The following is a 22,236-nucleotide window of genomic DNA, read 5'->3' on the forward strand; positions in this document are numbered from 1 at the left end:
ACAATCTAGTGAATCTGTTAAGAACAAATACATACATACATAAAGACTGGGCAAAACAGATGCAGAAATGTAGCTTTTGGGATTATTTAGGCAGACTAGTCAGATTAGATCTAATATGTACACCAATTTACACATGGTGGCACTGGATAAAGTTAGCAACCTTTTGGTTTTTAGTAATTTTAGGGATAAGTATTGCTTTATGTTTGTCTAAAAAAATCAAATGCTTGATAATAACTCCATGCTTAAGATGTCTTACAGGAATCAAGTAACAGGAAACCCACTTTGGAATCCGTCAGGCAGACGCTTCGATTTACTTAGTAAAAATGGAATGAGTAATTTACTATATACCACATACCAAAAATATATGGAACCATTGTCTGATATTTTCTATAGAATAGGTATATTATCTATGGCAGGAACGATACAGGGATGCAAATACTGCACCCATAAATATGCAATGTTCTACCTATCAGAACCAGGTGAGGTAGACAACCTCCCAATGCTCTTGATGCACTTAACGTTCCACTTGACAATAGAAGGAGGTATACATGATATGAGATTAATTGGAGATGGATACATGAGATATTATGGAACCATACAATCTAGTGTATATAAAGTGAATGGAATGTACAAAATACACAGAAATAACATGGATGCAGCCCTACATATAAGCGCAGCTTTAGCTGCAGCATATGTGGGCCGCGGTAATCACAGAATATATGAAACATATAGAACATGGCTAAAACATAATCCTGATGAAGCAATAATAAGCATTGATAAAGATTTCATGAATGACCCACAGTGGGAAACAGGAGAACCAATGTATTTACAAAGCATATGTACTAGAATATTGTGTAGAGATTTTGTTATAGATGTGTTAAAAGAATTTGCAGCTTATAGCACTTGGTTGAAGTTATATAATGCATATATAGAGAAAAAACATAAAAATAAACCACCCAGAATGAGAAGGATAAGAATGCTAGGATTAACAAATTAGGATAACATATTGTAAATCTCCAGGCTGCGACCTCATGTGATGCCTTTTATGTTGAAGACATTTCAGGCATCAGGGGATGGAATGTAAGGAACACATGTAAGGCCTAGGGTGAACAACCCTGGTCAGGAATGATAAGCAATAGAATGATGTAAGTAAACCACAAATGGAGTAGTGATAAGCTATAAGCTATGTGTGGAAGTAGGGATAAGACTAGAAACCTAGCCAGGAAAGAATATAAAAGATGAAGCCTCAGACCCGACCAACAGAGCTCGTCAGGCCCTCGCGCGAGACGACTCTCCTCTGCCAGAGACGTGAGATCCTGTCCCCAGTGCAGACGTGGCTGACCTGAGGAAGGCTGACCCAAGATCCAGAGGAACAGACGTGGCGAGTCCGGACCTGTATACCCGGAGAGGTACTCCTGCTTCCATTTGGAAGACAGGATGAATATTGCTTGTAATCTTACTGTGTGAATAAATGAGTGTTATACCAAGTCTGAATCAAGAGTGATTATTCCTCCCCCGTAACTGGGGTATGTGCTCGCTACAGAAGGCATCCCCACCAATACACTACCCCATCAGACCAGACCCTGCAATCTACAAGACCTATTCTCTGCCCCAAACCAACCCCACCTGCTGTGATCTCAGCAGCTCCCTGAGACACATAATCTGCCAGCTCTCACTGGATAAAGAGGTGAGTGTCTCCTCTCCTCTTCTTAGAGTCCTATCTCTAGGACCCAGGACCCAGGGCACTATCTATACCCCCTTTCCCCACCCATTGTTGCTCCAGGTACAGGCCAGCAGGTAAGACTCCTGTGGGCAGGCATCCTCACCAACAACTCCATCAGACTAGACCCTGCAATCTACAAGACTCACTCCCTGCCCCAAACCCACCCCGTGACCTCAGTGATTCCCTGAGACACAGACTCCACCAGCTCTGATTGGACTAAGAGGCACAGTTCCTTCAGAATCAGACACCCCTTGCACCAATTGAGGAAGAGATGGGTAGACATAAATGCAAAAATACATACAGAAACATAAAGAGCAATATGTCACTACCAGAACCTAGTGGTTCTACAACAGCAAGACCTGAACAACACAACATAGAAGAAACAGAAGAAAGTGACCTCAAAAATAACTTTATGAAGATGATGCAGGCCTTTAAAGATGAAATGAAAAATTCCCTTAAAGAAATTAAGAAGACAAACAAAAAATGGGAAGAAATCAATAAATCCCTTAAAGAAAGCCAAGAAAATCAAGATAAAGCAATTAAACATGTGAAGGAAACAGTTCAAGACCTGAAAACTGAAATTGAAGCAATGAAGAAGACACAAACCGAGGGAATGATGGAAATAGAAAATATGAGTAAACAAACAGGAACTACAGATATAAGCATAACCAACAGAATACAAGAGATGGAAGAATCTATGGCATGGAGGATACAACAGAGGAAATAGATACATCAGTCAAAGAAAACACTACAGCCAAAAAGTCATAATACAAAAAGTCCAGGAAATTAGGGAAAACAATGACACCATGAAAAGGCTAAACTTAATAGGGATAGAAGAAGAAAAATACCAAGTCAAAGGCACAGAAACTATATTCAACAAAATCATAGAAGAAAACTTTCCCAACTTAAAAAGGGAAATACCTATGAATATATTTATAGAACACCAAACAGACAAAACCCTCCAAAAAGTCCCCTCACCACATAATAATCAAACCACTAAACATACAGAATAAAGAAAGACTATTAAGAGCATCAAAGGAAAGGGGCTAAGTGACTTACAAAGGCTGACCAATCAGAATAACACCCAAATTCTCAATGAAGACTCTGATAGCCAGAAGATCCTGGGCAGACACTAAGAGACCAGGGATGCCAGCCCAATCATAGCTGGTAGATTCTGTGTCTCGGGAAGCTGCTGAGGTCACAGGGGGAGGGGTGGGCTTGGGGTAGGGAGTGGGTCTTGTAGATTGCAAGATCCTTTGAGGGGTGTTGGTGGGGAAGCCTGCCCACAAGTATCCTCCCTGTGGACCTGAAACTGAGGCAGTGATGGGTGGGGATTGTGGAGCATGGGTTGTGCCTCAGGGCCTAGGTCCTAGAGGCAGGATTCTTTGAGGAGTAGAAGACTCACTCACCTCTTGGTCCAATCAGAGCTGGTGAACTCTGTGTCCCAGGGAGCCACTGAGGTTGCAGGGGGATTGGTGGGCACAGGGCAGGGAGTGGGTCCTGCAGACTGCAGGGTCAGATGGAAGTGTTGGTGGGGATGCCCACATGCAGGAGTCCTCTCTGTTGACATGCAATTGGGGCAGCCAAGACAGAGAATTTATATCCAAATCATATTAAGAACTCAACAAAGATTCAAGAAATGACTCAATTAAAAAAGAAATATGGACTTGAATAGAGGATTTTCAATAGAGGAAGTAAATGGCAGACATACATGTCAAAAGTTTTCATCATCCTGAGCAATTAGAAAAACGCCAAGTAAAATAGCTCTGATATTTCATCTCAGCCAAGTCATAATGATTAAGATCAACCAATCAAATAACATCAAATTCTGAGATGTGAGGAAAGAAGAAACTTCATTTATTGTTGCTGGTGATGCAAATTGATACAGCCATTCTGAAAATCAGTGTGAAGAATTCTCTAAAAGGTTAAAAATTACATCCACAATAAGACCCAGATTTACTATTTCTTGACATATGTCCAAAGTATTCAACATACCCCCTATGCAAGTATCTGCTCAGCATTGGTAATTGCTTCTGTATTACCAGTAGCTAGGGAATGTTAACTACCTACCTGTCCTTCAATTGGTGAATAGATAAAGGAAATAAGGTACATATACACTGTGAAATACTATTCCTCAATGAAGAATAATAAAATTGTGAAATGTGCATGTAAAACAATGGAACTAGAAAATACTTTCAGTGAGTTAACAGGCCCAGAAAAATAAATGCTGCATGTTCTCTCTTTTCTGTAGTTCCTAGCTTCAAATCTGCATACATGCATATATAACCTAGAATAACCTGCCAAAATAGAAAAATAAGTTAAGCAAAAGAAAAAATATATACCTTGGCAGGAGGTGGAGGGTTTGAGACAGATCTATAGAGCAATGGAGGGGAGTATCAGGACAGAGGTGATATGCAGGAAGATATGTGTGAGGAATTTAATGGAAAAGAATAATGGAGGTCAGTACAAAAGAAGGAATGAGAATCTATAAATAAAAATAAGATTTCTTGAAAAAGCCTTAAGGAACCATGTGTTTTATTTACCTAAAATTACATGATAGATACATGTGTGTACATATGTAAACAGTTTAAATGAAATTATACTACTTGGGGTAATAATGTCCCTCCCTGGGAAATATATACTATCTAACAAAAACCCAAGTGCCAGAATTAGAATACTCCTTTTGACAGATGGGTAAGGGAATCCAAGGGACTCCTAAAACAATATAGGCTATTTTTATTTTCCTTTTATCATCTCTAAGAAGAAGTAGGAAGTTCCTATTACTGAAGACATCAGACACTTTGGACCCAGGAATGGATAGAATTCAGCTTGATTTGATCCCAAAACTCCTCTCTGAAAAATAGTACCAGAAGGTGCTATGTATGCTGTCAAGGGAAGATAGCATTCAACTGTCCTAGTCAGCTGTAGTACCTATGAACCAGAACAATAATCAGTCCTGCAAGTTATCCTCAAAGGTTCATTAAGAGCATAAACACTTTTGTGGCAAACATTCAGCTGTCTAATTGGATGTAAGACATACTCAACAAAATAGAAAACAGGCCTGGTACTATAAATATAGTCAAACCTCTCATGACTAGTGAGGTGGTAGATGTCAGAGGAGAACTTTATAATGTCACTTGCCTCAACTAGTATAATTCCTAACTGCTTTTAAATGTTTATCCTTATAGCTACAGACAAGTGTAGCTTCCTACCACTAACAGAGCAACTTCCTTTTTCAGCAGATGGAGACTGTTACAAAAGCCAAATGAAGAAAACAACTTTATGTGGGCTGCCTAAGTCTTAGCTGACATACTACTTACACCTGAGATTCAGGATACATTGCAGCAGTTGGGACAGAAAATTGTCAGAGTCATAAGACCAGGAAGTCTGCTACAAGAACAAGTTTTAGAAATCATGATGAAGCTACAGCAATAAATTCTCAACTAACTGGCTTTTTACTGAAGACCTGAACAATGACAACACAGGTGAAATATAAACTTACATCAAGAAGATCTCACAGCACGACAATTAGGGTGTTTGGCCACCCTATCACCAGAGTATGTCAGTTTGGGCTTTCTCTCCACCATTACCAGTAGCCTATTGTGGAGGTATCTTTGTGGATTTCTGTGGACCTCTCTAGCACTTTGCTTCTTCCTATTCTCATGTGGTCTTCATTTATCATGGTCTCTTATTTCCTGTTCTCCCTTTCTGTTCTTGATCCAGCTGGCATCTCCCACTCCCCTAAGCTCTCTTTCCCTCGACCCTTGCCCTTCATTACCCCCACTCACGTCCAGGTTGTTCATGTAGATCTCATCCATTTCTCTGTCATTGAGCGATTCCTGTGTCTTTCTTAGGGTCCTGTTTTCTAGGTAGCCTCCCTGGAGTTGTGAGTAGGAGTTTAGTCATCTTTGTTTTACATCTAGTATCCTCCTATGAGTGAGAACATACCATGTTTGTCTTTCTGAGTCTGGGTTACCTCACTCAGGATGATTTTTTTCTAGATCCATCCATTTGCCTGCAAACCTCATGATGTCATTGTTTTTCTCTGCTGAGTAGTATTCTATTATGTATATGTACCATATTTTCTTTTTCCATTCTTCAGTTGAAGGGCATCTAGGTTGTTTCCAGGTCCAATGACTGAGGAAACCGGACGCAGAGATCCATGACCAGGCCCCAGGTGGAGCTCCAGGAGTCCAATTGGAGAGAAAGAGGAGGGTTTGTATGAGCGAGAATTGTTGAGACCAAGATTGGAAAAAGCACAGGACAAATAGACAAACAAATGGAGACACATGAACTATGAACCAATAGCTGAGGAGCCCCCAACTGGATCAGGCCCTCTGAATAAGTGAGACAGTTGATTAACTTGATCTGTTTGGGAGGCATCCAGGCAGTTGGACCAGGACCTGTCCTCAGTGCATGAGCCGGCTGTTTGGAACCCAGGGCTTATACAGGAACACTTAGCTCAGCCTGGGAGGAGGGTACTGGACCTGCCTGAACTGAATCTACCAGGTTGAACTCAATTCCCAGGGGAGTCTTTACCCTGGAGGAGATGGGAATGGGGGTGGGGGGGAATTTGAGGGGGGGGAGAACAAGGGAATCCGTGGCTGATATGTAAAATTAAATTAAATTATAAAATTAAAAAAAAAAGATCTCACAGCACTTCACCTTTAGATGAAGAGCCACAGACAATTAAAAACTGCTGAGAGAGTGAGAATTAATGTTTTCCAGAGATGAGGACTGTCTTTATGAGGTTTCTACTGCTCTGGTAGAGACCATAATGCAAAGCAAGTTGGAAGGGAAAGGGTTCAATTGTGTGATATATCCCAGCCCAAGGCAGGAAACTGGAGGCAGGAAATGAAACAAGCCACGTAGGAGTGCTGCTTCTACCTAGCTCTCCACTCTCCTTTTATTACCCAGACCACCTGCTCAGGTGTGACTCTGTCTACAATGAGCTGGATCCTCCCACATCAATTATTAATCAAGAAAATGCCCCACAGAGTGTCCTACAGTCTAATGTGATGGAGGCAATTCCTCATTGAAATGTTCTATTCCCAGTATCTAGGTTTCTGTTTACTTGACATAAACAAATGAGCAAAAGGAAACACTCTAAATGTTTTTTCAATTTCTAGTGGTCACTACTAAAAGAATATACATATAAGCAAATGTACACACTTGGATCCATTTACATATTTATTCTCATATATACATATATATGTATATATACATATATATATATAAGCAGTTACCTAAGATGCATGGAGGAAATTGAGGGGAGGAGGGAGAGTTATTGTAATCATATTTTAACAAAATAAAAAATTCTGGAAAAATAAAATAAAATTTTCTTAAATTCTTATTTAATTCTATTTTCTTAAATTTAGGATTCTATAAATTAAACAACTAACTATCCAGATATATGGTTTGAACATGTTCTCAAGTGATGCTGCTATTAATGTTTATGATTTTATTTGCCTTTTCATCTTTTCAAAGTTGTTACCTGTGAGATCAAGTTGAGAAACCAAACAGATGCTGCACAATTCTGTCTCCTTTTACTGACAGATGATCACAAACAGCAGCCTCTGCTCTTTATCATGTTTCTGTCATTTTCTTGGTCGCAATCTTGGAAAAACCTGCTCATCACCACATCTGTCAGTTCTTACTCCCATATATGTACTGCCATGTAGTTCTCCCTCTCTAGCATGTCCATTAATGTCATCTGTTCAAGTGGAAGCAGGATCCTTAGGACATTGGTGAATATTCAAGTAAAGGATGAGATGATTACTGATATAGAATGTCCCTCACATCTGTATTATCCCAATTTTTAATAGCATAGAAATCTTTCTTCTCAAAATGATGGTCTATGTCCTCAACAGGTCCATTTGTTACTATCAAGAAAATATATCTATGACATGCTATTTACTTCATGCATTTTGAGAAATTTAGTATAATCAAATTACTAGTAAGCCCAAATGATTGACCATTCTGACTTATTAGTACTTAAAGAATTTCATACAGTGTATTTTGATTATATTCACCTCTTTCCTTCTGCTCATCCAAGGTTCTCCCCCAGTTCTCAACCCACCTGACTCTTGTTCATTTTCCAATCACCTCCAGTTTGTGGTACTCATATATTCTTGGATGTGTGAGCTTCACTGGATGATAGTTATCTAACTAGTGGCTTTATCCTCAAGGGAAACTGACTTCCTCTCTCTCTTGTATGCCATCAATTCCCAATCTTAGTTACTAGTGGGACTTTAACATCACTTCTCCATGTTAGGATTTGTTCTGTCTTAAGCATGGGGCATATGAATACTTTCATAACTGCTATAAATTCATACACGTAGCTACTCTGAATGTACTTATTCATTGCCTTTGTCTCTTTGCCACTTGTGAGCCTCTGTGTTAATCAACATCTACTCCAAATAGAAGCTTCTCTGATGAAGGTTGAAAAACGATTTAATTTATAGGTATAACCCATTAGAAGTCAGTTCCATATTGTATTCATGAGCATAATATTATATCCATTTAGTAGAACATAAAAGCTTCATCTCTAGTACCTAGATTTCACAGTGCTAGAAGGTGCTATTTGTACTACCAGATGGAAAGCAAGGAGTCCTGTAAAATATAATTATGACTGGTCTAAAAAGAAATGCTCACTGGTGCAGTAATGATATGAACATTTTGGGAAAAACAAACCACTTTCTCACTGCATTTAAATATTGTTCCACAAGATGAAACCTATAGTTGGCACAATTGTTTGGCTATGAAACTGGTTAGATAGGGATAAAACTTCTATTGCAGTACCAGCATAACATCTCCATATTCTGTGACTCTTAGTCTTTGTATTTATTTTTATTCATTATTTTCTCCTCTATGCTGCCCTCCCAACTCCTAGCCCATTTTACCCTCCCTGTTCCATTATTCCCTTTGAAAATTTTCTGTCATTGCTTTTAATACCCCTCCCCTTGAAAGACATTTCCATGGTCCCTTATGAATTCTTTGACCTCTGTGGGTATTCCAAATGAAACATCTGTACCTGAAGTTCAAAGCTAAATTCCGGAAAGGCGAGAACACATGTGACTCTTATTCTTCTGGGTCTGGGATAACACATTTAGAATACTTGTTTCAAGCTCATTCCTTTACTTATGGATTACATTTTCACACTTTATAGAAGTAGATGAATGATATTTTATTGCATAAATATACTGAATTTCATTATCTCTTCATAAGTCTTGGATGTCCAAGAGTCTTACATTCTTTAGCTATTGTGAATAGAATATCAAAGAACATGCTTGAAGAGGAATCTCTGTAATAGGGGTTTTCTTTTTTCTTTTTCTTTTGCAGAGTATATGTTGAAGAATAGCATAGCCAGATAATGCATTAGATCTTTATTTAGATTTATTTATTTATTTATTTATTTGTATTTTGTTTTTTTGAGACAGGATTTCTCTGTGTAGCACTCGCTGTTTGGAACTTACTATGTAGACAAGGCTGGCCTCAAGCTCCAAGATATGCCTGCTTTGACTCCTGAGTATTAGGATTAAAGTTGTGCACCCCCATGCCTTTAATCATGTAGTATTTAGAGTTTTTATTATTATTATTATTATTTTATTTTATAATTTAATTTAATTTTACATATCAGCCACAGATTCCCTTGTCCTCCACCCTCCCACACACCACCACCTTCCCCCAGCCAACCCCCATTCCCATCTCCTCCAGGGCAAAGACTCCCCTGGGGATTGAGTTCAACCTGGTAGATTCTGTAGAGGCAGATCCAGTCCACTCCTCCCAGGCTGAGTCAAGTGTTCCTGTATAAGCCCCAGGTTCCAAACAGCCAGCTAGCTCATGCACTGAGTACATGACCCGGTCCTACTGCCTGGATGCCTCCCAAACAGATCAAGCTAATCGACTGTCTCACTTATTCAGAGGGCCTGATCCAGTTGGGGGCTCCTCAGCTATTGGTTCATAGTTCATGTGTTTCCATTCGTTTGGCTAATTGTCCCTGTGCTTTTTCCAATCTTGGTCTCAACAATTCTTACTCATACAATCCCTCCTCTTTCTCACCAATTGGACTCCTGGAGCTCACCTGGGGCCTGGCCGGGGATCTCTGCATCTGGTTCCCTCAGTCATTGGATGAGGTTTCTAGCACGACAATTAGGGAGTTTGGCCATCCTATCACCAGCGTAGGTCAGTTTGGGCTTTCTCTCGACCATTGCCAGTAGCCTATTGTGGAGGTATCTTTATGGATTTCTGTGGACCTCTCTAGCACTTTGCTTCTTCCTATTCTCATGTGATCTTCATTTATCATGGTCTCTTGTTCCTTGTTTTCCCTCTCTGTTCGTGTTCCAGCTGGCATTTCCCACTCCCCTAAGCTCTCTTTCCCTCGACCCTTGCCCTTCATTACCCCCACTCATGTCCAGGTTGTTCATGTAGATGTCATCCATTTCTCTGTCATTGGGCAATCCCTGTGTCTTTCTTGGGGTCCTATTTTCTAGTTAGCCTCCCTGGAGTTGTGAGTAGGAGTCTAGTCATCTTTGTTTTACATCTAGTATCCTCCTATGAGTGAATACATACCATGTTTGTCTTTCTGAGTCTGGGTTACCTCACTCAGGATGATTTTTTCTAAATCCATCCATTTGCCTGCAAACCTCATGATGTCATTGTTTTTCTCTGCTGAGTAGTACACCATTGTGTATATGTACCACATTTTCTTTATCCATTCTTCAGTTGAAGGGTATCTAGGTTGTTTCCAGGTTCTGGCTATTACAAACAGTGCTGATATGAACATAGCTGAGCAAGTGCCCTTTTGGTATGATTGAGCATTCCTTGGGTATATGCCCACGAGTGGTATAGCTGGGTCTTGGAGGAGATTGATTTCCAATTTTCTAAGAAAGCGCCATATTGATTTCCAAAGTGGTTGTACAAGCTTGCATTTTCACCAGCAGTGCAGGAGAGTTTCCCTAGCTCCACATCCTCTCCAGCATAAGCTGTCTTCAGTGTTTTTGACCTTAGCCATTCTGACAGGTCTCAGAGTCCTTTTGATTTGCATTTCCCTGATGATTAGGGATGTTGAGCAATTCCTTAAATGTCTTTCAGCAATTTGAGCTTCCTCTGTTGATAATTCTCTGTTTAGTTCTATAGCCCATTTCTTAATTGGACTGTTGGGCATTTTGATGTCTAATTTCTTGAATTCCTTATATATTCTGGATATCAGTCCTCTGTCAGATGTGGAGTTGGTGAAGACCTTTTCCCATTCTGTAGGCTGTCACTTTGCCTTGTTGACCGTATCCTTTGCTCTACAAAAGCTTCTCAGTTTCAAGAGGTCCCATTGATTGATTGTTTCTCTCAGTGTCTGTGCTACTGGTGTTATATTAGGAAGTGATCTCCTATGACAATGCATTCAGGACTACTTCCTATTTTCTCTTCTATCAGGTTCAGAGTAACTGGATTTATGTTGAGGTCTTTGATCCACTTGGACTTAAGTTTTGTGCACGGTGACAGATATGAATCTATTTGCAGGTTTCTACATGTTGATATCCAGTTATGCCAGCACCATTTGTTGAAGATGCTTTCTTTTTTCCATGGTACAGTTTTGGCTTCTTTGTCAAAAATTATATGTTCATAGGTGTGCAGATTAATATCAGGGTCTTCTATTCGATTCCATTGGTCCACGTGTCGGTTTTTATGCCAGTACAAAGCTGTTTTTTTTGTTTGTTTGTTTGTTTGTTTTTTTTTTACTGTAGCTCTAAAGTAGAGCTTTAGGTCAGGAATTGTGATGCCCCCAGAGGTTGTTTTATTATACAGGATTCTTTTGGCTATCCTGGGTTTTTTGTTTTTCCATATGAAGCTGAGTATTATGCTTTCCAGGTCTGTGAAGAATTGTGTTGGTATTTTGATGGGGATTGCATTGAATCTGTAGATTGCTTTTGCTAACATTGCCATTTTTACTATGTTAATCCTGCCTATCCATGAGCATGGGAGATCTTTCCATTTTCTGACATCTTCTTCAATTTCTTTTTTCAGGGACTTAAAGTTCTTGTCATATAGGTCCTTCACTTACTTGGTTAGTGTTACCCCAAGGTATTTTATGTCATTTGTGGCTATTGTAAAGGGTGATGTATCTCTGATTTCCTTCTCAGCCTGTTTGTCAGTTGTATATAGGAGGACTATTGAATTTTTTGAGTTGATATTGTATCCTGCTATGTTGCAGAAGGTGTTTATAAGCTGTATCAGTTCCATGGTTGAATTTTTGGGGTCACTCAAGTATACTATCATGTCATCTGCAATTAGGGAAAGCTTGACTTCTTCCTTTCCAATTTATATCCCCTAATCTCCTTATGTTGTCTTATTGCTCTGGTTAGAACTTCAAGTACTATATTGAATAAGTATGGGGATAGCGGACAGCCTTGCCTTGTTCCTGATTTTAGTGGAATCACTTTGAGTTTCTCTCCATTTAATTTGATGTTGGCTGTTTGCTTGCTATATATTGCCTTTATTATGTTTAGGTATGTTCCCTGTATTCCTGATTGCTCCAAGACCTTTATCATGAAGGGGTGTTGGATTTTGTCAAATGCCTTTTCTGCATCTAGTGAGATGATCATGTGGTTTTTTTTCTTTGAGTTTGTTTATATGGTATATTACATTGACGGACACTCATATGTTGAACCACCCTTGCATCTCTGGGATGAAGCCTACTTGATCACGGTGGATAATAAATTGTTTTGATGTGTTCTTGGAGTCTGTTTGCTAGTATTTTCTTGAGCATTTTTGCATCAATGTTCATGAGAGAGATTGGTCTCTAGTTCTCTTTCTTTGTTGCATCCTTGTTTGGTTTAGGAATCAGGGTAATTGTAGCCTCATAGAAGGAGTTTGGTAATGTTCCTTCTGTTTCTATTGTGTGGAACAATTTAAAGAGTATTGATATTAACTCTTCTTTGAAGATCTGGTAGAATTCTGTGCTGAAACCATCCATCCGGTCCTGGACTTTTTTTTGGTTGGGAGACTTTTAATGACTTTTTCTATTTCATTAGAGGTTATTGGAATATTTAAATAGTTTCTCTGGTCTTGATTTAACTTAGGTATGTGGTACCTATCCAGAAAATTATCCATTTCTTTTAGATTTTCCAGTTTTGTGGAGTACAGGTTTTTGAAGTATGACCTGATAATTCTCTGGATTTCCTCATTGTCTATTGTTATGTCCCCCTTTTCATTTCTGGTTTTGTTAATTTGGATGCTCTCTCTGTGTCTTTTGGTTAGTTTGGATAAGGGCTTGTCTATCTTGTTGATTTTCTTAGAACCAACTCGTTCTTTCATTATTTTTTTGTATTGTTCTCTTTGTTTCTATTTTATTGATTTCAGCTCTCACTTTGATAATTTCCTGGCATCTATTCTTCTTGGGAGACTTTGCTTCATCTTGTTCTAGAGCTTTCTGGTATGCTGCTAAGTCACTATTGTGAGATTTCTCCAACTTCTTTATGTGGGCATTTAGTGCTATGAATTTCCCTCTTAGCACTGCTTTCATAGTGTCCCATAAGTTTGGGTATGTGGTGTCTTCATTTTCGTTGATCTCTAGGAAGTCTTTAATTTCTTTCTTTATTTCTTCCTTAACCCATTGGTGATTCAGTTGAGCATTATTCAGTTTCCAAGAGATTGTAGGGTTTCTGTAGTTTTTGTTGTTGTTGAAATCTAACTTTAGACCATGGTGGTCTGAAAGAACACAGGAGGTTATTCCAATTGTTTTGTATCTGTTAAGATTTGCTTTGTGGCCAAGCATGTGGTCAATTTTAGAGAAGGTTCCATGGGGTGCTGAGAAGAAGGTACATTCTTTTTTGTTAGGATAGAATGTTCTGTAGATATCTATTAAGTCCATTTGAGTTATAACATCAGTTAAGCACCTTATTTCTCTGTCAAGTTTTGATCTGGCAGATCTGTCCAGTGGTGAAAGTGGGGTGTTAAAGTCTCCAACTATTAATGTGTGGGGTTTTACATGTGATTTAAGCTTTAGTAATTTTTCTTTTACATATGTGGGTGCCCTTGTGTTTGGGCCATAAATGTTCAGAATTGAAACTTCATCTTGGTAGATCTTTCCTGTGATGAGTATGTAATACCCTTCTTGATCTCTTTTGATTGATTTTAGTGTGAAGACTATTTTGCTGGATATTAGGATGGCTACACCCACTTGCTTCTTAAGACCCTTTGATTGGAAAGACTTTTCTCAGCCTTTTATTCTGAGGTAGTGTCTATCTTTTAATTTGAGGTGTGTTTCTTGTATGCAGCAGAAAGATGGGTCCTCTTTCATATCCATTCTGTTAGCCTGTGTCTTTTTATAGGTGAATTAAGTCCATTGATATTAAGGGATATTGATTGCCAGTGATTGTTCATTCCTGTTATTTTTTGGTGGTGATGTGTGTGTACTTCTTTTCTTTGGGGTTTACTGCTGTGGGGTTTTCTATTGCCCGTGTTTTCATGGGTGTATCTGACTTCCTTATGTTGAAATTTTCCTTCTAGTGCTTTCTGTAGGGCTGGGTTTGTGGATAAGTATTGTTTAAATCTGGCTTTGTCTTAGAATGTCTTGTTCACTCCGTCTATGATAATTGAAAGTTTTGCTGGGTATATTAGTCTAGGCTGACATCCATGGTGTCCTAGTGTCTGCATTACATCTATCCAGGTCCTTCTGTATTGTTTAAATCTGGCTTTGTCTTAGAATGTCTTGTTCACTCCGTCTATGATAATTGAAAGTTTTGCTGGGTATATTAGTCTAGGCTGACATCCATGGTGTCCTAGTGTCTGCATTACATCTATCCAGGTCCTTCTGGCTTTCAAAGTCTCCATTGAGAAATGAGGTGTTATTCTGATGGTTTTGCCTTTGTAAGTCACTTTGACTTTTTCCTTTGCTGCTCTTAATATTCTTTCTTTATTCTGTAGGTTTAGTTGTTTAATTATTATGTGGTGAAGGGACTTTTTGGAGGGTCTAGTCTGTTAGCTGTTCTATAGACTTCTTGTATCTTCATAGGCATTTCCTTCTTTAAGTTGGGAAAGTTTTCTTCTATGATCTTGTTGAATATATTTTCTGTGCCTTTGAGTTGATATTCTTCTCCTTCCTCTATCCCTGTTATTCATAGGTTTGGTCTTTTCATGGTGTCCCAAATTTCTTGGACACTTTGGGTCATGACTTTGTTGGCTTTAGTGTTTTCTTTGACTTTTGAATCTATTTCCTCTACCGTATCTTCAACACCAGAGATCCTCTCTTCCATTTCTTGTATACTGTTGGTTATACTTGCATCTGAAGTTCCTGTTCGTTTACTCAGATTTTCTATTTCCAGCATTCCCTCTGTTTGTGTCTTCTTCATTTTTTTCTATTGCCCTTTTCAGGTCTTGGACTGTTTCCTTCATCTGTTTCATTGCTTTTTCATGATTTTCTTTCAGGGATTTATTGCTTTCTTCTGCTTTATTCGTCCTTTCCTCTAGTTTTTTATAGCGTTCTTTCCATTTTTTGTTTGTCTTTTCCTCAATTTCATTTTTTATTTCCTCTATATAAGGCTCTAGCCTCTTCATGATGTTATTCATAAGCTTGCTTTCTTTTGCTTCTTCCATTTTTTGATGTACAGGTCTAGCTGTTGGAGGAGGGCTAGGTTCTGGTGATGCTGTATTGCTCTTCATTTTGTTGTATGTACTTCTGCCTTGATGTCTGCCCATCTCTTTGTGGATTCGTTCTTGGTTTTATCAGTACTCTTGGTCCAAACAGAGCTGACAGATTCAGGAAACCTCTCTCTGGTCCAAATGGAAGCTCTCTTGTCCAGATGAGAGCTCCAGGGTAGGATGGAAGCTGGGGGCTGGTCTCTAAGTCTCAGGAAGTGACTGGGGTCTCGGGTGGATGGGCGTCGGGGAAGGATGTAGAGATTGCAGGGTCTGCCGGGGGTCTTGGAGAAGGGGAACCTTCCCGGTGGGCGTGGAAAGGATCCTGTCCAATGGCCAGAACCTAAGGCCAAGTTGGGCAGGTCTTCCCCAGAATGGCTGGTGCTCAGGGATGGGACCTAGGGGCAGGCCTCTCTGGGTATAAGCCCAGGCACTCACCTCTTGTCCAGATGGGAGGTCAGGGCAGGATGGGAGCTGGGGGCTGGTCTCTAAGTCTCAGGAAGTGGTTGGGGTCTCTTGCGGATGGACATGGGGGCAGGGCGTGGAGATTGCAGGCGTTTTTAGAGTTTTAAGTAATGACCACAATGAGTTCCACAGTGGCTGAATCAGATGGCATTTACAGCAGCAGTGAATAATTGTTCTACTTTCTCTATAGCCCACAGTAGAATTTGTCAGCTTTGTTTCCAGTGTTTTTGTATTTTTTTCTTTGTTTTGTATTGTTTTTGCACTCTGACTTTAGTAAGATAAAATTTCAATGTAATGTTAATTTGCACTTTCCTGATGGCTAAAGATGGTGAAATTTTAAAAATATTTGTCTGCCAACTTTAAATTATATTTCAACTTTAGAGATCACTCTGTTTTGTTCTATGGCCTAATTTTGTAAAAGTTAATTCTCTCTCTCTTTCTTTCTTTTTTGATGTTTACTATCTAGAGGTTCTTACATATTTCAGAAACTGACCCTCTGTCAAATGCATAAGAAGTAAAGATTTTCACCCGTTTTGTAGTTTGACTCCTCATTTGAATAAAGATGTCCTGTGATGTACAGATGCATTTTAGTTTCATGTAGCCTGATTTGTCATTTTTTGATCTGTTTTTTTTTAAAAAAAGCAGTACTTCATTTTATTTGCTCAGCAATTAACAAAGGAATTGGAAGGCTCATAGCTTTTGTATTCTACAAGTTTGGGTTTTTTTATTCTATTGTTAGTCCCAACCTCTGGAAGGGCTTCACTTATTTGCATTTGTCTTGCCATAAAAACCTTTCATTCCTTTAATTCTTTTTTTTTCTACAGTTGTCTAAGTTTTGCTGTTTGCATGCATTCTACCCAACAAAATGAAATATATTAGTCCTGTTTTCCTACCTCAAAAATGGCATGACTAATTCTCTTCTACACAACAGCAAGAGTGTCCTACCAGGTCTGCTTCCAATAGTACCATTTCTTCAATCCATTTCTCATCCATTGCAGCCCAATAATCCATCACCATGCCAGGCTCCAAGAAGACATTGTTCAGCTTTATATACATACAGCAAAACCTTCTTTTATTTCTATTGCTCACATAAATAGTAAGCATGCATTGTAGCTTTAAAGCACACATGATTTCTTAAGCCATTATTATCATGTTGTACACATAATGGAGAACATTTCCCTAAATGTATTATTTTGCACTTCACCATTCTGAAGCTTCCATAGATCATTTTTCCCTCTTTCAAGGTGTTCTGAGCTGCCCTTTTTCTCTGATATAAGGAAACTGCAATTCTGTCTTGATTATACATTAGAATTACATGGGAAGATTAAAAACATACTCCTGCCTATTTTCCATCACAAATAATTCTAAGTTAAATTCTGTGGAGCACGGCTTTCTGCTTTTTAACTCCCTCACCAACTCTATTTTGTTAGGAGAATTGTTCTAAATGTCTGGCTCAAGAATGGAAAGACTAGGAACCATCAGCCCCGGACCACCTGCAGCATCCAGGACACACCCAGACCCGATGAATCAGAGCATGTTAACCAGACTACCTTCTCCCACAGTGGTTCCATGTTTACTCTAACTTCAACTGTGAAATTTTCCACCAAAAACCATTCGCTAAAATGATCAAAGAGGAAACCCCATCATCTGCTGGTAGGAGCTCCGAGTTCTCATTTCTCACCCAAGATCTTCATCTGTCCATGAGTTCTGACTTAGGAAATGTATAGTAGTGTTTTCTCTCAAGGTCAACAAAAAGACTGTAAGAAATTATTAGCTCAAAAGTGGTCAAGGTGTTCTTCAATCATTTTGTCCTCGGAAGGATTAATTATTTAACACAAAAATGTTTCTTTCATTTTTCAAGCCCATATGCTCTACCACACCCATCAGGAAATGTCCCACCACCAAGGTGGCAATCAAAGGATCTTCCCATATTGATCCAAATGTTACTTCTATTACTCCAGAGCAGACTCAGAAAGACCTTCTTAGAATGGATGGCCTTCCTCCCAGACTTGTGGATTTTTACAAAAAGAAAATACCTGGAGAACCTCTTACTCTACCATTTTCATCACTGTCACAAAATGCCTGAGAGAATCAACTTAAAAGCTAAAAGGTTTACTTAGTCCATGGCTTCAGAGTTTCAGCCCAGGGTTGCTTGGCCTGTTGGTTTGGACCTGTATAATCTCAGCACAGGGAGGCAGAGACAAGCAGATCCTGGAGGCCCTCTGGCCAGGTGGTATAGGTGAATTTCTGTGAGTTTAAAGCCAAAGCCAGTTCCAGGAAAGTCAGGCTGTTACACAGAGAAATACTGTCTCTTTTATTTCCAGCATATTTATCAGCCCAAGATACTTGGTTTAACTCATGTGTCAACCTAGGTTGCAGATTGGAGTTGTCTTGAGAGTTTCTGGTTCAACTCAAGATTGTATGATGCAGTTTTGAGAGAAGCTTAGACATTGAAATTTGGTAAGTTCCCCAGGTGACTCCAATATACAGGCAAAGCAGAGATTCTCAGGACTCTTTAGACCTCCTGCTGTGTTCGGAGTGGGTTCACTTTGTGTCATTTCATCTGCCTGGTTTTCTCACAAAGTAACTGCAGGTAAAGGTTTCAAGGGATTTTAATTTTTATTTATTCTCTTACTTGCCAGCTCCTCAGCCAATCCTACTTCCTTAGACTGAAAGCCTCAGAGTCCTCACCCAAAAGGGTGTCACCTGATCTGCTGCTGCCACAAGCTTACCTCCAGGAAATCCTCAGTCTAAAGAGCCATTTTTTGATCTTACTGCCTTTGCAATCAGGGCCTTGCTCAGAAAGTCTTTCCAGTGCCATAATTTCAAGCATATACCTTAATCTTCACTCTGTTAGGCTCAGGGTACCAAATCTTACATTGAGATCATTGTTCAATTTAAAGTTGAGTACTGGGACACTTTGCTCAGCCTGGGTGAAGGGAGGAGGGGACTGGACCTGCCTGGACTGAATCTACCAGGCTGAGCTGAATCCCCAGGGGAGTCCTTGCCCTGGAGGAAATGGGAATGGGGGGTGGTGGATTGGGGGGAGGGGGAGGAGGGAGGACAGGGGAATCTGTGGCTGATATGTAAAATTAAATTAATTATAAAATTTTAAAAACGATCCCAGAAGGAAAAAGAAAGAAAGAAGGAATAAATAAATAAATAAATAAATAAATAAATAAATAAATAAATAAAGTGAATTTGGCCTGAAAAAAATAAAAATAAAGTTGAGTTTTGTACAGGGTGACTTATTAGGACATGGTTTCATTATTCTTCATGTAGCTCTCCAATTTGACCAGTACCATTTTCTGAAGTTGCTATTTTTTCCCCAAATATATATTGCTGGTCTCTGTCAAAAATTAGGCTGATGTATATGTGTGAGTTTATGTGTGTGTAAGCAGTTTCCTTCTATTGATCAGTGAATCTGTTTTATGTTGTTTCTGTATTTGTTTCAATACTGTAGTTCTATAGTCTAACTTGAAACTTCATATCATAACTTACATCCAAAAGTTTTCTTTTTCCCATTCAAGATTTTCTTCCTCCTAAGTTATTTTTATTTCACACGAAATTTAAGGTTTACTTTGTTTTCTTTTCTTTTTATTTTTTCAGCTGCTGTAAAGAATTGTACTGATATCTTCATGGGAGACTCCCACCAGGGAAGCTGACAGGCTAACTGCAGAACTTGGTGTCTCCCTCTGTTCTTCCAAATCCAATCCCTGAGTCTCATCCCTAGATCTTTAGCGGAATGCCTGCTGAATCCTCCTTAACTCTCCGCCCCATCTCCAGTAGATCACACAGATCTTCCTCTCCTAACTATTCTTCCCCTACTCATTGTTTTATCCTAAACCTCAACATCAGCAGTCACTCCCTGAGGAACCATCAGCCCATTCAAGCCAGGGAAGCAGGTAGGCTAACTGTAGATTGTCAACTCCTTTTCATTCCTCCAAGTCCAATTTTTCATTCTCACCTCCAGCTTTGTGGCAGACCTTCTGTTGTGGCCTATCCTCACTCTCTGTCTCCATTTACAGGGAACTAAGCAGATCATGGTGGATTCTTCTGCTTCTTCTCTCCTGTGGATGCCCTCAGCCCCAATCCTTTCCCCATTCTCATTCATAAGTGTCAGCTCCCAATAGCTAGAAACACATTTTATCTCTTACCCTAGTAGCTATATTCCTATCAGGATCTCAGGAGAATTTCCCATCTGACAACATACAACCACCACATTCTCATAAGAGACAGAGAATAAAAAAACAAAGCAAGCATGCAACAAAAACAAGATCAGACAACACCAGCACCTAGTATTACTATCTCTCAAACTAAGATGCCTAGAAACCAGTATGAAAACACAATCAGCCGGGCGGTGGTGGCGCACGCCTTTAATCCCAGCACTCGGGAGGCAGAGCCAGGCGGATCTCTGTGAGTTCGAGGCCAGCCTGGACTACCAAGTGAGTTCCAGGAAAGGCGCAAAGCTACACAGAGAAACCCTGTCTCGAAAAACCAAAAAAAAAAAAAAAAAAAAGAAAACACAATCAATAATATCTTCAACAATATGTCTCCAGTGGAGCCGAGCAACTGTAGAACACCAAGCTCTGAATATAGTCTTTATGAATAGAGGACACCGAGAAATAACTCCTCTAAACACAACAGGACAAGCACACCTATGAACTCACAGAGACTGAGGCAGCATTACAGGGACCGCAGAGATCTGCACTATAGAGGGTCCTAGAACTGAATAAGGAAGTGGACACATGACTCCATCCTTAGCCCAAAAGCTACCTCCAATTGATAATTGCTTTCTAATGAAAATTTAGTTTTATCAAAGAGAGTATCACTGGGTAAACAAACTACTATTATAGGTAACCCACATGCCGAGCAGTAGATGGTCATCAGAAGATAAACTCAACGGCATCTTTGGATGTCACATAGAAGTCAAAGGTTTTTCTTTTTCTTTTTTGTTTTCATCTCTCTCTCTCTTACTCTCTCTCTCCCTAGAGGTTCATATATATATATATATATATATATATATATATATATATATATAATGTGTGTGTGTGTGTGTGTGTGTGTGTGTGTGTATTATGACTTCTCATCTTATGGTTTTATGGGAAATAAAAATACGTGTAAAATACATGATTCTCTGCATGTATATCTGTTTATTGTGCTTTTTCATGGGCTCTTTTCCTTCTGCTTGTTTTGTCATATTCCAATGTACTTTATTGGTGAAATTATTAAGGCCACACCACGTAGTTAAAAAGGAGGTTTATTTTGTGGGGTAAATTACAATTGAAGGGATAGGTAACAGGGTCTGGGAAAGGTGTAGCTCAGTCCGGCGGTGTTCTATGGAGAACTCTACTCGGTCTTCCTCCAACGTCCAAGGTCCAGGAACCAAGAGAGCCAGTGGGTCTTCAGGGTCCTCTCTTGGCCCTGCCTTGTAGGTGTGACAGTCACCGAAGCCTCAATGGGGGTTGGAACTTCCAGATCAAAGCTAGACTGGCTACTCACTACAGTACTTGTTTTTGATTTATCTTATTTTGCTATTATTCCAGAACAGTGCCTGTTTACTATTGAATTTCTATTGGGTCTGGATGGGGGTGGGTTAGGGAGGAACTGGGATGAATAGAGGAAAGCGAAGCTATAATTAGGATATATTATATACAAAATACCTAATTCCAATAAGAGGAAAAGAGTAAGAAATGATATTGTCAGCTTTGATTCAAGTGGCTGTCTGGAAAAGAAAATTTTAAAATACATTTCTTATTAAAAATGTTTTCTTCAAGGTAAATAAATAAAAGTGAAAGCATGACAAATCAGTGAATAGTCTTGAGGGGTTCAGAATCACACTGACATATGTATATAAATTTGGTGCACTAAAATGAAATCAGGAATGATATAAAAGTATTTGTAATCTACATAAATAACTTTTGAAGTTCATATAACAAATGATTAAAGAAAAACTGGAATGTTTGTCAGAATCCATTTTCCAAAATGAGAAAATATTTGCATAATAAAATAAGATTGAAAAAGTGCAGATAGCAAACACAAATTGAGCCAATAACTAGAAAATTAATATTTAAAATAAAAGGGGACACGAAGGATCAACCTTGGGCAGATGAGGTGGCACAGGCTTTTAATCTCCAAAAAAGAAGAGCCTAGTATTCAAGGATAGTTCTGTTTCTATAGTCATGCTCAGGCCAGTCTGTACAGTGAGGCCATGTCTGAAGAACACTCACAACACTGATAGTATAGTAGACTTGGAAATCTGATACCTACATTTGAAAAAAGGGGATTTAAACATAATTAGATGAAAGAAGAATAGCTCATGGGATTAAATATCATATTACAACTTTGTAACTAGCAGTTAGAATGACATGGGGCTGGCTTCATTCCTTGTATTTGATTTAGAAACATGTGGCCAA

Source organism: Peromyscus californicus, unplaced genomic scaffold (assembly GCF_007827085.1).
Source record: "Peromyscus californicus insignis strain IS unplaced genomic scaffold, ASM782708v3 Scaffold_11__1_contigs__length_118956290, whole genome shotgun sequence".
Classification (NCBI taxonomy): Eukaryota; Metazoa; Chordata; class Mammalia; order Rodentia; family Cricetidae; genus Peromyscus; species Peromyscus californicus.